Below are 18,258 nucleotides of genomic sequence, written 5' to 3' on the forward strand. Positions count from 1 at the left end.
TTTACAAACCGTAAAACATAATACTCGTCGACAAGCATAATGACACATTAATAATACGTTAATACTCAAAACGACCCTTACACAATGAGAATGCGTACAAAACGCACGTTTAGAGCAAAAACGACTAAAACATGCGCAAGACGAGAAAATGTTATGATTAATGAAAAAATGCGATAAACGAACTAAAAACGATAAAACTAAGCAAAAATAATAATAAAATGCTAAATAAAATGCTAAATAAAATGAACTAAAATCCTAAGCTAAGAGCGACATAAATGCCGCTCATCAACTCCCCCAAGCTAAACCTTTGCTTGTCCTCAAGCAAAGCTAGAATGAGAAACGGGAAGAAGAATGAGCTTATTTATTAAAAATCAAAATTACGAAAATAAGAACTACAAGAATGCACACGAACTCACTTTCGTAGGAATCACGGTTGCATTTAAGCATATGCAACAAGCTCTTTAAACCCCACAATCGCTCATGAGAACGAGTGGGATCTCGCAAGGGTTTCAAAAGAGTTCAACCCATAACTCTTCCAAAAATTGAATCAAGGCAATACCTAAAAGGAAAATAAACTAAAACAAAAACAAAGAAAAGAAAAGAAAATGAAAGAAAAGAAAATGAAAGAAAAGAAAAGAAAAGGAAAAACTACAAAAAGATTCAAGAACCGGGCTGTTATTATGGAACGAGCACAAAAGAATGCAAGTATTACTAAATCAATAAACGAATGCACGCTAACCAATGTCCTAAGTCGAGTGAAGGATTCAAAGTGTGAAGCATAGGGAACTGGCAGGCTAAAGTCGTATCACCTTATCAAAAATAAACCTAAGTCCACTAGCTAGGTAGCAAGGGAAGTCAGAATCGAATCCACGGGGAAACAGTGTTTTTTCTATTACTAAGAATAAAATCTAGACTATTGGGAACAGGAAAGTTGGTTGATTTGTGTACTAAAGCTACGAAAATAATTAAATGAATGAGAATTCAGATATTAAAGAATCTAGGGCATAGGTTCACCAACAAATAGCAATCCAGGATGATAAACAATCGACAATAATCAATAAAGTAATTAATTAGACTAGCATGCTCTCTCGAATCGATACTAATCATAGACTTAGAATTAACGGGCTCTCGCTACGTATTAATCCTAATTCCACCTATTGACACAAGCCTAAACATCAAATTGCATCTCTCGAATCTTAACTTGATATTGCTAGGCTATCACAATTAAACCTGCGCAAATCTAATCGCATAGTAGAATAAACCAATCAATAGGAATCAATTACCATACCAACAATCAACAATATTTAATCATCCCTTCATAATTATTCATGGATCCCCAAACCCTAGAAATTAGACTAATCACACATATTACCAATAAGCAAAGCAATTAATATGATTGAAAACATGATTAAAGCAAAACAATAAATTAAAGTAAGATGCAATACCTAATTGAAGAACAACGAAATAATAAAGATTGAATTTTTGATTGAAAATAAAAACTAAGTCTTGGAAAAAATTTAGAGAGAATAAAACTAAGCTTAGGAAAATAAACTAAGTCCTTCATACTAGAATGAAAGATGTCACTAAAAATAAAAGGGGCTAGTATTTATAGTTTTGCCCAAAATATAGCCCAAAATCGGAAATAAAAACTCGCGAAAAAAGCAGCAGGGGTTGGCGTCGCCCGATCGGGCATTCTGCTCGACAAGCGGCCCGATCGGGCGGTTGCAAAATGCCCAGAACAGCGTCCAGAATGACCGCCCGATTCGGATCGGGCGAAGCCCGCCCGATCGGGCGCGTGTTGAAACTGCACGATCCTCTATTTTCAAAACGCCATAACTCCTTCGTTATTCGTCGGAATTAGGCGAGTAACCACTTGTTGGAAAACGATTGAAGTCTAAAATCCAACCCAATTGGAATTACTTCATTTGGAGTTGTAGAACTTGAGTTATGATTAAAATAGTGGAATTTAGTCATTTTTCTACTTCTTTCGTTATTCGCTTTGCTTCAAAACTCTTCCAACTTAATGTCTGTGCTCTCGAAAGTATATAATCTATTGTATTGATTAAAATGAGTAGGAAATGCACAAAAATATGCTAATTCCTACAATGATGAACCTAAAACTACAAACACACTACAAGGAGCACATTAATACTGAAAATCGCTCCGAAGAGCTCATTTGAGATCAAAAAGTACTAAGGGACGGGGGTAAAAACACTATAAAATATGAATATATCAAACTCCCCCAAGCTAGATCTTTGCTTGTCCCTAAGCAAAGAAATCATCGATGAATACATAAATCAACTTCACCCCAAACACATCTTAAAACAATGGATACGATTCAAGGTAAAATTCAACAAGCATGCATAATGCCAACCAATCAAATCCATTCGACCACAAATTCTCCCTAACAATCGTCACGCAGAGCGAACCACAAGTGCACAATGGAATTTAAGACTAGTGCTCACACACTCTTCACTCATTTATATGGCGGGTAAAAGATGTACCCGTTCTCTCTCCTCCCAATATGTATGTGAACAATGCCCTCCCAAACTCGCAACACTCGTGTGTTTGAAAGAACATGAACTCAACCTAATAGTCGACTCGGAATATGTCATGTCATAACTTGCATTGATAAACAACTACTTTCACATTAATATGACTCTATGCACAAAGGTCAGAAGGACTTCAAAGCTTGTAATGCTATGCATAGGTAAGGGTGCGGTAAATTTGGGTAAAATGTGAGCTTAAAGCCTTGGCTTTGGGGAGCATAAATCCTAGTAAAACCCATGATCAATCACAAGTGATGACCACAACTCTCCCACTCAACACATGATAAACAACAAATGAACTACACCATACTTTCTTGCCTTTTTCATCTATAAAACCAATCACTCATAATAAGAAGGAATTACAATACTTGAATGACACAATGCTTTGAATTTTTCTAAAACAAATGAATTTCTCTTTTTTGCTCAATTTCAATTTTTTTTTCTTTTGGAAACCTTCACATTTTCTACTCTTCTCATCTCTTTCACTCTTCATTAATTTTTTTCTCCTTTTTCAAACCACAAACAGGATAAGAAGAACTCCCTTATTTCCTTTTCAACACTCACTTTGTGCTCAAAATGTAGCACACTACAACTCCCTCACCTCACTTACTATTAGCTCCCCCAAGTTAGGCTTGGGACTAGTAACCAATGGGGATTTCATGGGCTTGTAATATGGCTAGTCACCGAATAAAGGGGCACAAGCAACAACATGGGCAGAAAAGAGGGAACAAATGTGTCTAATTTCATCTGAAGGCTACCTAAATAGAAAAACGCCTTCATCCTCCTCAATGTGCATGTATACGAGTCATAAAACATTACTAACAGTTGTAAATCAATACTCAAAATCAATGATACACCAGGAAGCTATCACACATTCCTAACCAAATCAACTAGCCAAGCACCAAGTTTACAAATAGTTGGTCAAAGTTAACTCATGCAAAGGCACCAAAATAGTCGAATATTAAATCATGGCCAACATATCAACAATGCTCGTCATCAAAAACCAAGAATCAAAACATTTCAATCATGGGGCACAGGGAAGCATGATTTATATTCATCGGAACGTATTTTTGTTCTTTTTTTTTCAAAAGCGATAAGCTACTCTAGAAAGAAATAACACATACCTCCCCCAAGCCAAACTCAGCAATGTCCTCAGTGCTTGAAGGAGTGGAGATCGAGGGTCTCAATCTTCAATGAACCCCTCCGGCTCCAACTCTTATGTGCCTCCCGCAAAGCGATTGGTTAGTAAATAACCAACCAACGAGCGTAGAAGCTTGTCATGCGCACTCGCCCATCTTTCGTGCAACAAGACATGCACGATAATCAACAACAACATTTGCATAAAGTCCAAATGAGCTCTATGCCGGTAAGGAGTAGGATTCCTAAAGGAAGAAGAACAAAAAGAAAAAACAATAATAAAAGAAGAATAAGAAAAGGAAGGAAAAGAGAAAGTAGGCATACTCTCCTTATGGAAGTTGTTTTTGCGGACTATTGATTCTTCAACCTCAATGATCAATGAAATAACTCTCTCTGTGTTTTGGAATTTATGGTGGACAGGCTCTTCACCATATAGAGATCTCTGCAAAGCATCCACCTCTTCTTTGTAAGTATTGTAAGTACATGCAAAAGATTCACAAAGAGGAACATACTCTATTGGGTCATTGTGCTTTTGATTTTCGTGGGAAGGAGGAAGATCCTCAAGCAAAGGTTTTATGGGGAAAGAGAAGGGGAGTTAGACGGTGTAAACGGGGCTAAGAATAACCCTTCTTGGACTTGGAATATGAGGGGTAGGGGTTGACACAACAACAAGGGTTTTATCAACTTCAACTTCTTCATGGACTTGCTCTATAACATATGGCTTTTAAGTTTCAACAAATCCTTCATCCATTGATCCAACAGTCACATCATCATCCTCCAACTCATCCTCAACCTCTATTATAAGTTCCTCCCACTCTTGGTTGCCTATGGGTTCACTCAGTTGACCCCCATCCCCAACACAACTCGAATCATTATTTTCAAATAATTTCTTGAACTTTTCTAAATCTCTCAAGAGTAGCCTTACTAGCTTTAATAATCTCATCAGTAGCCTCTTAAGATCTAGTACACTGAATCTCAATCTCAATCTCAGAGTTTAATCTTCTTAATTCCTCTAAGAAGCTATCTCTGCTTTCTGATTCGGGTTGAACAGGATTAGGCAAGGGTTCACAATAATACTCGGGAGAAGCAACAGTGGAATCATGAGGCAAAACATTGATATCCATGCAAGGGTTAGATAAGTCATTAGAATAGACACGATTATCATAAACATTAGAATGCACCTCATTATAACAAGCATTCAAGGGAGAGGGGTAGAAACATGTAGATTATGCTCATAATTTGGATTAGCACATGTAACATTAATGGCCATTTCACGCTCATACAAATTTCTTGCGAACCACATATAGTAATCCCACATATCATCCAAAGACAAGGCTCGAAAATCACCATTAAATCTACTTTCTATCACATTCCTTGTATACTCATTTAAACCACCATAAGCAAAACCACAAGAATCCTAAAGATTAAGATTGTGGTAACCAATAAAATCATTTAGCCTATCGAAATACACCAAAAAAGGCTCATTTACAAATTGAGGGAAAGAATAATAATCCATTTTTTCAAGGGAAAAAAAAAGTTAAAAAAAAATTAAAGTTAAAAAAAAAATTTAAAAAATTAACTAAAGCAAATAAAATATATACATGGTCTCAAAGAACTAGAAGTTCTATGAGACTCAAGAAAATAATCTAGATCATAAAATTAATAGCAGAAAATTAAACCGTTTCCCCGGCAATGGCGCCAAAATTTGACAGGCTCTTGCTCTTGTTCAATCCCAACATACAAATAATGAGCCTGGCCGGGTCTAAAACGGGTGCGGCCCTGAGGGTCAGGCAAGGTGAAAAGCCTGTTTCCCTCAAACATCCAAAACATGGCACCCGGGCGAAATAACCCATGCTCGCTCTGCAAGCGGCGAAGCCCGGCAAATAGGCCAAATCTAGCAAGTTGTTACCCAGAACCGGTATCTGGTTGGCCTCTAGAAAGTTCACCGTAGCCATAGCAATGTGGGTGATCAACCCACCAATGGTGATGCGGGTGGTGTGCAAGCTAGTGGCTATCGAGTAAAGGTGGGAAGCCATATGGTGGGCCAAGTTCATCACGTACCTATCCTCTCCTTCCAACACATACCCACCCAAAATCTCTAACTCCGTACTCCTAACATTCTGATTCTCCTCCCTTCCAAAAATGGTGAACCCCAGAAACCTGTAAAATACAATGGGGACAGGGTGTTGAATCCTAGAAGCATGCAAGTGTTTCCTACTACCGGGATCACTATTTCCGGTCAGCTTTCCTCACATTACACTATTGTTATGGGCATTACCAGGCTTCCTACTAGGGGTAGTGGACAACCCAAAAATCCTACCAAAGTCCTCAATACCCAAATGTACATCACGGTTCATCAAACGAAAATGAACCGAAGACACATCCCTATAACCATTTTTACGCAAATGCAAAGAACTCAAAAACTCCAAAGTCAATCGCCTAAAATTAAGACGCAACATGCTATACATATTCTTCGTACCAACACCATAAAAAACTCGTTTGACATCCTGTTCAATACCCATATCATGTAATGATTTTTGACAGATAAAACGGGTAGGAATTACCTCCCTCTTTTTGAGGTGGACGAACCAATCCCGTTGCCACTCCGTAGTAAAGATAATTTCCTGAAAATTCCGGTCAGCTTCGAACTAGGGCGGCGGCGGTGGTGGTGTCGGCTCACGAGCTCGAATTGTAGAAGCCTCGTGTTGGTTCCTTCCTTGGATGGTGCAATTCCTTTTAGGACGGCTAGCCATTGTTGAAAATCTAAGTTTTTAAGGTTTTTGGGGTTTTTGGTGGAATTTGGGGATTTTGTGGAGAGTGGAAGAATCTGAAATTAATTAGGTGGAGGTTGTAGAGAATGATGAGAGGAAGATTTTGATGTATGGTTTGTTGAATTTGGTGAAGAATTGAGTGAGATATGAGGGTTGGAAGATTTTTGAGGTTGGGGTTTAATGGAGGAAGAGAGAGAAAAGAAGTTGAAGAAGAAGATGATAATGAAAGAAAGGAGGAATCCGTGGTTTAATTCGACAGAATCGCGCGTCACCTGATCGGGCAGCATCTCGCCCGATCGGGCAAAATAAAATGCTCCAGTTTCCTTCGATGCGCGCCCGATCGGGCACACCTCGTCCGATCGATCCGGATCAGGCGCCTGCAATTTTCTGCCAGATTCTCCCTTTCAGCCTAAACTTCAGCCTCTGACCTCAAAGTGACATTATCGCACACCGCCCGATCGGGCGGACTGTCGCCCGATCGAGCATCCTACTCGCCAATCGAGTCGATCAGGCAACCATCGCCCGTTCGGGCGATTTTCAATTATTTTCCTTGTGTCGACACGCACCCGATCGGGCGCACCTCGCCCGATCCGGATCGGGCAAATTGCAGGCTACTCCGTTTCAGCTTTAATTCCACCTTTTCGAACTTGGAGCTTTAGGCCTGCACACCACTAAATGCCCAAACAGTAAAATACCCTCTTCTCACCTCTCCAATACCAAAAGTTATACTAAAAACACACACCAACAAAAAGAATTAACTGAAAACACACAAAAGGAAAAAAAATGAAAAAGTACACTACTAAAAGCGATAAATGGATAGTGAAGTACTCATCCCCCGATTAGATTGATGCAATGTCCCCATTACACAATCCCAGTTTATGCGCAGAAAACGAAAGGAAGGGGATGAGAGCCACGACAACTCATCGAATGGGGGCACCAAAGATGGTGCCATCTGGTGTCAAATCAGTTGCCTAGGATGAGCTATGTGGCGCGAAAAATGACAGATCACGACCCCGATCATGAATACGGTGCCCAGCGTTGACAGAACCTTCGGCCTTTTGGATCACAGAGTCATCAAGTCGTACCCCCTTTTGAACCCATGCCAAAGAGTTGATACTCCGGTCACCTCCACCTGCAAAGCAATTCGAAACACGTGCTTTCTCCGAAGAGTTGTTAGAGTGAGTGTGAGCCAATTTATCATTAAAATAATTATTAGACACATTTACACCACAACATGACTCCTCTATCATGGGACTCTTAGAAACATGGGTTAAATTGAAAGTAACTTTGTCATCCCCCACATTTAAATTCAGCTTGCCATTTTTGACATCAATGATTGCCCCTGCAGTGTGTAAGAAGGGTCGACCTAAAATAATGGGAATCTGTCTGTCCTCTTCCATGTCCAACACAACAAAGTCAACAGGAATAAAAAATTTACCTACTCTAACAGGCACATCTTCTAGAACACCTAGGGGTATTTCACAGATCGATCAACCATTTGCAGAGTTATGTTGGTGACTTTTAAATTACCCATGTTCAATTTAGTACAGACAGACAGGGGCATGACACTAACACTGGCACCTAAATCACATAAAGCTTTGTCAATAAAAAGATTGCCAATGTTACATGGGATAGAGAAACTCCCAGGGTCTTTCAACTTGGATGGAGACTTATTTTGTAGTGAGGCACTGCACTCTTCAGGAAATGCAACAGTCTCCACCTCACTGAATTCTCTCTTCCTAGTCAAGATGTCTTTCATGTATTTAGCATATGCATGTACTTGAGTAATTAATTCAGTGAAAGGGACTATTACCTGCAAATTCTTTACCACTTCTAAGAACTTAGCAAACTGCTTGTCTAACTTGTTCTTAAGCTGACGGTGAGGGAAAGGAAGTTTGATAGGTGGGACTTGTATCTCAACCTTCTTCTCAACCCTTGTGCTAGCTTCCTTCTCCTTGACCACCTTCTCACCTTCTTCTGGCACAGCATCACTGACAGACGCTTCAACATCTCCTTCAATAGTCATAGGCGGCCCATCATACTCATATCCACTCCGGAAAGTGACAGCATTTACAGACTCTCTGTTCTCGGGCTGTGAAGGGAGATGACCGTGGGGTCTCCCTGTAAGAGTAGTAGCCATTTGTGCCAACTGTGTATCAATGATCTTGTTATGGGCAGTAAGACCAGCAATTTTGGCATCCTTTTCGCTCAGAGAATTCTGCAAATGCAACATCATATTCCTCATCTCTACAAGCATAGGATCAGACTGTGTGGGTTGAGGTTGTGGTGGTGGAGGGGATGTGTTTTGTCTAGGGAACCCAGGTGGTCCACTAGACTGTTGGTTGTAGTTACTCCGCGGTTGGTATGATTGTTGTGGTGGTGGTTGGTAGGGTTATTGTGGTGGTGGAGGATGTTGAATCTGGTGGGGGTTCTGGACATTAGTACTCCTATATGATAGCAGGGGTTATTTTTATACCCCTCATTGTAAGAGTTTGAGTACGGATTATTCTGCTTGTAGGACTGGAATGCATTGCATTGTTCGATAGAGCTCCTACATTCCTGTGCATAATGACCTTGCACCCCACAATTATCACAGACATTGACAAATTGGGCACTCATTGCAGCGACACTAGCATGTTGGGCGGACTGAGAAGATGCAATTTGCATATTATCAAGTTTATGATGTAGGGCAGTTAGCTGAGCAGTAAGTTGTTCAATAAAGTTCATCTAATGCTTAACACCCCGGTCGGCAAAACCTCTAGGATTCCCATATTGGGCACTATGAATGGTCATCTCCTCAATCACCTCCAAAGCTCTAGGCACCTCAAGTTGCATGAATCTCCCACTGGCAGCTGAATCCAAAATAAATCTAGACTCGTTACCCAGACCATTGTAAAATTGTTGGATTAAGAACCAGTCACTCAAACCGTGGTGTGGGCACTCTCTCTGCAGATCCTTGAACCTTTCCCAGGCTTCAAACATGCTCTCGTCTGCCCGTTGGGTAATGGAAATTATCTCACCCCTCAGACAAGCCGTCTTCTCAGGTGGGAAGTATTTCACATAGAAAGCAAGAGCCAAAGAATCCCAATCGGTGATTTTCATAGCTGCTCGGTTGAGCCCATTAATCCATAGCTTTGCCTTCCCACTCAATGAAAATGGAAAGAGCATCTCCATAGTCTGCTTTGGTGTTAGATTCTTCTGCTTAACAGTAGCGCAATATTGAATGAAAGACTGAATATGGAGATTAGGGTCTTCACCCTTTTCCCTACCGAATTGGTGTCTCTCAATCATATTTATCAACTTGGGTTCGATCTTGAAGTTCTCGACCGCAACAGAAGGCATGATCGCCTTGGGAAGCACAAACAGACTTGGCTTAGAATAGTCTGTAAGCCTTGGCTTAGGTGGTGTTTCGTCACCCATCTCTGAATCTGTATGGAATAGATTGCCACTCATATGGTCAGATTCAGAGTCCGAATAGTCTCTCAACTGTTCAACGAATCTACGCCGTCTACGTAAGGTCCGTTCAGGTTCAGGATCGAACGAAGTCAGATCGCTGGTATGGACAGTCCTGGGCATAAACAGGCAAAACTAGAAAACAGTCGTGAGATCCGATATCAAGGAACGGGAGTTCCTTAGAAGTAACAAAAAATAATTTAGAAATAACCTTTCCCCGGCAACGGCGCCAAAATTTAACAGGCTAAAGTCGTATCACCTTATCAAAAATAAACCTAAGTCCACTAGCTAGGTAGCAAGGGAAGTCAGGATCGAATCCACAGGGAAACAGTGTTCTTTCTATTACTAAGAATAAAATCTAGACTATTGGGAACAGGAAAGTTGGTTGATTTGTGTACTAAAGCTACGACAATAATTAAACGAATGAGAATTCAGATATTAAAGAATCTAGGGCATAGGTTCACCAACGAATAGCAATCCAGGATGATAAACAATCGACAATAATCAATAAAGTAATTAATTAGACTAGCATGCTCTCTCGAATCGATACTAATCATAGACTTAGAATTAACGGGCTCTCGCTACGTATTAATCCTAATTCCACCTATTGACACAAGCCTAAACATCAAATTTCATCTCTCGAATCTTAACTTGATATTGCTAGACTATCACAATTAAACCTGCGCAAATCTAATCGCATAGTAGAATAAACCAATCAATAGGAATCAATTACAATACCAACAATCAACAATATTCAATCATCCCTTCATAATTATTCATGGATCCCCAAACCCTAGAAATTAGACTACTAACACATATTACCAATAAGAAAAGCAATTAATATGATTGAAAACATGATTAAAGCAAAACAATAAATGAAAGTAAGAAGCAATACCTAATTGAAGAACAACGAAATAATAAAGCTTGAATTTTTGATTGAAATTAAAACTAAGTCTTGGAACAAATTTAGAGATAATAAAACTAAGCTTAGGAAAATAAACTAAGTCCTTCATACTAGAATGAAAGATGTCACTAAAAATAAAAGGGGCTAGTATTTATAGTTTTGCCCAAAATATAGCCCAAAACCGGAAATAAAAACTCGCGAAAAAGCAGCAGGGGTTGGCGTCGCCCGATCGGGCATTCTTCTTGACAAGCGGCCCGATCGGGCGACATTCCGCCCGATCGGGCGGTTGCAAAACTCCTAGAACAGCGCCCAGAATGACCGCCCGATCCGGATCGGGCGAAGCCCCCCCGATCGGGCGCGTGTTGAAACTGCACGATCTTCTATCTTCAAAACGCCATATCTCCTTTGTTATTCGTCGGAATCAGGCGAGTAACCACTTGTTGGAAAACTATTGAAGTCTAAAATCCAACCCAATTGGAATTACTTCATTTGGAGTTGTAGAACTTGAGTTATGATTAAAATAGTGGACTTTAGTCATTTTTCTACTTCTTTCGTTATTCGCTTTGCTTCAAAACTCTTCCAACTTAATGTTTGTGCTCTCGAAAGTACATAATCTATTGTATTGATTCAAATGAGTAGGAAATGCACAAAAATATGCTAATTCCTACACTGATGAACCTGAAGCTACAAACACACTACAAGGAGCACATTAGTACTAAAAATCGCTCCGAAGAGCTCATTTGAGATCAAAAGTGCTAAGGGACGGGGGTAAAAACACTATAAAATATTAACATATCAAGAACTAAGGGTTTGCACTTGCCTATCCCCCTCCAACCGGTCTTACCGCGTCAAATCTCTAGATCCTATTCACCCTCAAAGATAGCTTCTCGTGACGCCGCGAAGGTGCCGGAAAGACAAGAATTGCAAGAGACGAGAGAAGGTTACTCGACATCTTAGCATGACAATCCCATTCCATAAATTTGACCGATTCCTCCCTCCACCGAAAATGACTCAACTCAAAAGGGTCAAGAGGGCTTTATGGTGTAGCGCAAAGGCTAGGGGTAGGGTGTGGAACAAATTAGGAAATTGGTGCTCAATCCTAAAGTGAAGCACAAAAATGAACTTTACTCAAGAAAATAGAACCACAACAAACGCATTCCACTTATTTGGGATACCCCCAAGTTTATTCAACAACAAAACTAAACTAAAACTCTTGTTTGAACTTTTCTTGATTTGATTTTCTCTTTTTTAGCGTTTCAAATGAAACTTATCTCGTTGCCTTGTTTTTCTCTATTTTTGGCTTTTTCAAAATTTTCCTTTCTCTTTTTGCTTTTTTATTCACTATATACATCACATTTCCAAAACTTGCCATTCCAACCAACAACAATCATTCCTCATCATTGGCATAATCATTCAAAACATCAAGCACAATAACACAAAGATTCACTATCACTTCTAAGGGTGAAAATAAAACAAAGGCTAATCGGCTTCCTAATCTACAAAAGAAAAATAGTCACCGAAAGAAATGCCTTTATTTTCCCCAAAAGTAGTTCGGTCGCGGTCTCGAGAAGGAACAAGTAAAATTCGGGATATAGGATAGTCAATACCAAGGATCCATGCCACTCCATATATGTAAACTTGTGTTTGGGCTAAAATGAACATGATCCTCACAAATGGGAGCAAATACTATCCTCTCCGGCTTCAAGTCACTAGAGAGAACGACACCGTCTTACCACAAACAAAGGGTTCAAGGCTCATGCTACCCAAAGTTCTATCCGACCACCTTAACACCCAAATCCTAGACTCGAACCAAGACATTGAAAACCGTGCACACGTCTACCAATTAGGAATAAAAGTATTCTATTCTACAAGTTCCATTTTTATTATGCCCGAATCAAGAATAAATCCTAAAAACTAGAAAAACTTGCCTTGACTAAGATCGAAATAGGAAAAAGAAAGAAAAAGAAATAGAAAAGAAAATAAGGAAAATAAGGAAAATAAGGAAAATCAATGACACTAATCAAGAAATATGCACAAAATCCAAAATATTCACAAAATCAAGCAATCCATCACATGGAGATCAAAGTAGCAATCCAAACAATAAAATCTCCCCCCAAGCTTGAATTAGGTCATGTCCTCAAGGCCTAAAACGGAACTAGGAGGGGCACAGCTATCCATCCAACCAATGCCCCACATGAATAATGCCCGATCCCAAAGAATGCATGTGAGTTAGAAGGATACTACCGGAGATGTCGTGGGAGCAAGTCCCGCAAAGAACCGTAATAACGAACGAACTCACCAATAAGAATAGCCGGACATGGCAAAGGTAGATTTAAAGACTTCCACATCAAGAAAGCTTGAGGCACAAACACTAAAAAAAATCAAGAAAAATTAGTATACATGGGCTAAATGGCCAAAACCCATGGATTGCCTCCCGAGAAGCGCTCTTTTTACGTCATTAGCTTGACGAATTTACCTCTAGTAAGTACCCCGACAACGATCGCAATAGTTTGTCAAATGCATTGGAAAACATATCCAAGAATAACAAGTAGGCAAGAGTCAAATGAGAAGCATGCACAAAGTAAAATGCAACTCTATGCCTATGGGGGTGGGGTGCCAAGAATAAGAAAAATCAAAAGGAAAAGTAAGAAAATAAGAAGAAGAATCAAAAGGAGAAAGAGAAAAAGGGAAAAGAGAAGACTCATGCTCCTCGACGGACTCTTTTTGGGTGACAAGAGAACTTAATTCCTCAAGATGGGGAAAATGGGGCACATGGGGGTGAATGGAGGGTGGAGAATCCTCAAGTGGTGGGGCTCGGAGAAAATAAGGAAGTGAGATGGGAAAGGAAGGATAAATCTCGAGTTTCTTGATTTGGAAAGGGGTATGAGGGAAGGGAGTGGGAACACAAGTTTCACAAACAACTTCACTCACATCACAAGGAGTACAAGAAATCTCAACAAGGGATCTATCAATCAAATTCACATCATCAACTTCATTACTATTCTCAGATTCATCAAAAACCACCAAATTAGGTGCTTCACACTCAATGACATCCTCAATAGAACTATCACATCCCAAATGAATCGAATCATTCTCAAAATCCAATGGGCAATCATCAATGGGGGTGAGAGTCACTTTCGCTCAAGGGAGGGGAGGTGGGAGAAAGAGGAACTACCTCTAAGTTCAATACCTCACCCTTTTCAACATCATTCCCTTAACTAAATTGATTATCATCCTTTGCATAATATGAATTATAATCATCATCATCCCATCATCAATAAATTTGCAACACGGACAAGATTTTGAAAATTCACAATGCGAGGAGGTTTGAGAATCAACATGGGGAGAATGGTTGTCATCAAGCTCATGAGCATTAACATTAGAAACATGAGGGAAATCATTGACATTCATGCAAGGATGCGAAAAATCATGAGAATAAGCATGAGAGTCAAAATATTGAACTCTAGCAAACCACAAAAAGAAAGGCATGGCATCTCTCCAATGCATGTTTTGAAGCTCTCCATTACAATTGGATCGAATGTTTCCCTATTCACTCCATTATATATAGCATTACAAGTGTCCCATGCCGTTAAACCATTAAGAGTTCCATGGGTGCGACGATATTCAATCACCGCATTTACTCTATTATAATACATCCAAAATGGTTCATGAACAACTTGAGGAATTGAGAACACTCTTGACATATTTTTTATTTTATTTGAAAACTAAAGAAAAAGAAAAATGAACTAGACTAGTGAACTAGAGAGAAAAATCAAACAATGATGCCATTCCCCGGCAACGGCGCCATTTTGATGAGCCAATTTCCGGTCGTTGACGGATACCGCTCAATCAAACAAAATTTATAAACTCCTAACTAACCGGCTATATTAACTATAGCGGCAAGCATAGGGATCGTCCCATGAGAATGGTTATGTTTGAGTTTTCAATCTAATGTGTTCAAAAGCTAATTCGAATAAAAAGGATTTGTGTAAGTATGAATCTATTGAAAGCAAGAAAAGTATGAAATATGAACAAGTAAAGAAATTCTAGAGATTTCGGGAATCGGCAATGGAAGTTGAATTTGGGGTTCCGAAGATCAAAAATGCAAAGGTCAACACACATTGATTATGAAAAGACTTGACAATTAGAGGAAAAGCAACGAATGACGCGCTCACCACCTCTCGGATAGAACGCGCTTAGTTCTCTAATCTAGGAAGAGCTCTCGCATGATCCTAAGACTAAATAACTAGCAATTGAAATCAACTCTTCACATGCAACATCCTAATTCAAAATCTCTTGCCAAATTAACATGAAGCTCTCCAATCAATCCTAGTAGAACTAGCGTTTTCAACTACCAATTCAACTAGTCATGGAAATTCTAAGCATCAAATCAAAGTTTAATTACAACATCAACATGAGTTTCCCTTCAATTTCCCCCAAATTCATTCCCAAGCCTCACCCCTAATCTCTAGACTATGAACTATTCAATAGGCATGATTATGACTAAGATTAAACTAAAACTAATCCTAATCATGAAACTAAGGATGCGTTCTATTCACCTGATTTTCACTTATTTTTCCTGAACTTATCTTATCTGAACTTATCTGAACTTATTAGAACTTATCAAAACTTATTTTAGTTATAAATTGTACTTGGCCAACCCTTATTTTTCCTGAACTTATCTTATCTGAACTTATCTGAACTTAACTGAACTTATCTGAATTTATTTTCCTGAAATAAGTAGAAATAAGGTGAACAGAACAAGATCTAATTGAATTAATGAAACTAATTGAATCAACAAAATTCAGAAAATTCAAATATCAAAATAGGGGGAAAAATCAAGAAAATTCAAAATATGAAACTAAATCTAAGATTCAACAATGAAATCAAAGCTTAAACAAAATTAATGAAGCATTTAAAGAATAAAAGAAGAAACCAAAGAGAAAATTAAGAATTATACCTTGAATTGTTGAAACTGCATCAAAATTGAAGAACACAATTGAAGAACACAATTGAAGAACAAAACTCAAATGAAAGATAAGAGAAATCTGAAATTTAATGTTTGAATCAACTAAGAATTGAAGAATTTGAAGCTAAGAATCCTAACCTTTAATCTAAGCCCTAATCTAATTCTCTCTCTAGAATTCTAATTATGAAAATCTAAAAATGAAAACTAACTAACTACGTGCTTGAAACAATGCTGCGCATTCCCTTTTATAATAGCAGTTCCGCGACGCCGTGCGACCGCACAGCATTCCCGTTCGTTCGCACACAAACACGATGAGTTCCTGGTCTGTTTTAGCTGATTCGTGTGCTCGAACAGAAAATCTGTGTGCTCGCACAGAAAATCCGTGTGTTCGCACGGCTGTTGTTGCTGCTGTTCTGATGCGCGCTACTGCTGTTGTTCTTGCTCGAAGTTGCTGTTGTTCTTGCATGAGTTGGAGTGGCTGCTTGCGTGTGAAACTGCAGGGCTGTAGCTGCTACAAGGGACTGCAAGGGAGCTCGTTGGAGAGCACAAGAGGCTGCTACAAAGGCTCGTGCACAACTGTTGGTGGTCTGCTTGTGTACAGCAGCTGTTGGTCGTGTGTGTGCCATGGATATGGCTGCTGCTCGTGTGCTCTTGCTGCTGGACTTTGGAGCTGTTGTAACCTTGCGTGTTGCTGCCTAGTTGTGGGCATCGTATGCGTGTTAGTTTCTTCTCCTAGCACATCGCAAATGAATCGTATAGCATTAGTAAATCGTAAAGCACGTTATTAAAAATCGAAAATCAAATTATTAATTCGTTTAACATTTTTACAAACCGTAAAACATAATACTCGTCGACAAGCGTAATGACACATTAATAATACTTTAGTACTCAAAAGGACTCTTACGCAATGAGAATGCGCACAAAAGGCACGATTAGAGCAAAAACGACTAAAACATGCGCAAGACGAGAAAATGTTATGATTAATGCAAAAATGCGATAAACGAACTAAAAACGATAAAACCAAGAAAAAATAATAATAAAATGCTAATAAAATGACCTAAAATCCTAAGCTAAGAGCGACATAAATGCCGCTCATCACCAATAATAGTTGCAGGATGTTTAGCACTTGCTCTATTTATCGTTCTTTTCGTTGCCAAAAATGTAAGCGTCTCTCAACTTGATTACTATCCTACATGTTAAAGATTGAAGCTTTGGATTGACAAGAAACGATTCAAGGAGTCAATCATCACGTAGATCATTTCATTTCTTAACAAGTATAGAGTACTTCTACATGTTTTGGGTGATATCATAGGAGCAAAGGAATTACTAGTTTAAGAACTTCATTACTATGATATTTTTTTCTCCAGGATATATAAATTTATGCTATTTAGTTTTATATTTAAAATTTAGTCTTATCATCTTATGTTTTATATTTCAATTGTTTCTTTATATATTTCTTATGCATCATGCCTTTAACATATTGCTTGTATACATTCAGAAATTTATTACAGGCAGTGGAAGGATATGACATGGTTTCTCTTGATTGAGTTTTGTTATTAACCAGTCTATATATCAATCTCTTTGAAGCTAAGGGATGAACATTTTATGACCTACTACGTATTTGTTTGTTGTATATACAATTTTATTTAGTTGGTTTTAACACAATCTCATGTTCAAAAGATAATACACTTTCACTTTTACGTAATTGCCGACATTATGTACTACAAGGTCGAATTCACTCTATCCTAGACATATACATTGTTGGCACTCTTTTCCATAAACTAGATTCATCGTTTTATTTGGCATAGCGCGCGATCCGATTCCTAGTATTTCAAAACACGAAAATCTATATGTCATTTGTCTCCTGTTAAAAAGTTTACATTATTTCACATTTTTATTTTTTTAAATAAAGATATTAATTGGCACGTTTTAATTAAATTTTAATCAAAAAACTCTTTGTATTCATACCTCGATTCATCCCGTTCAACTTTTTATCAACATATTTGTTACTCTAACTTTGTAAAAAAGACACTATTATTACTTTTATTGCCTTGAATCAGGTCACATTCAGACAAGTGTTGAATAAATTGGTTTTCGGATATCAAATTTATATGAACATAGTTGTAAAATACATGTAACACTGCACGAGCTAAAAAAGTAGTCCCTCCGTTCTTAAAAGTTCTTCCCATTTTTCGAATTGGCGTTCATTTTTATTCTTCCTATTGTGAATCTTTTCCTTTTTACGGCAATTTTTTTTTCCAAATACTTTCATTCTACAATTTAATTTCCTACCATATCTTATATTTATTCCTACCCAATTATTCTCATTGATTTCTCCACTCACCCTATTTAATTCATCACACTCCCCAATTTATTCACCCACCTTATTTTATAATTTTTTTTTAATAAAATATATCCCCTTTCTTTCTTTATTCATTTCTCTCTCTTTCATTTATTCTAATAGTAGTACTCTAT

The 18,258-nt window shown here is 38.5% G+C and overlaps 1 non-coding gene across 1 annotated transcript; it reads left to right on the forward strand.

Annotated features, from left to right (window-relative positions):
* Positions 1 to 9,380: 9,380 nt before the first annotated feature.
* On the forward strand, positions 9,381 to 9,487 carry LOC130464640 (small nucleolar RNA R71). The gene has a single exon (XR_008925010.1). It is a non-coding gene; the product is annotated as a small nucleolar RNA R71 (small nucleolar RNA).
* The last annotated feature ends 8,771 nt before the right edge of the window (positions 9,488 to 18,258 follow it).

Source organism: Spinacia oleracea, chromosome 6 (assembly GCF_020520425.1).
Source record: "Spinacia oleracea cultivar Varoflay chromosome 6, BTI_SOV_V1, whole genome shotgun sequence".
Classification (NCBI taxonomy): domain Eukaryota; kingdom Viridiplantae; phylum Streptophyta; class Magnoliopsida; order Caryophyllales; family Amaranthaceae; genus Spinacia; species Spinacia oleracea.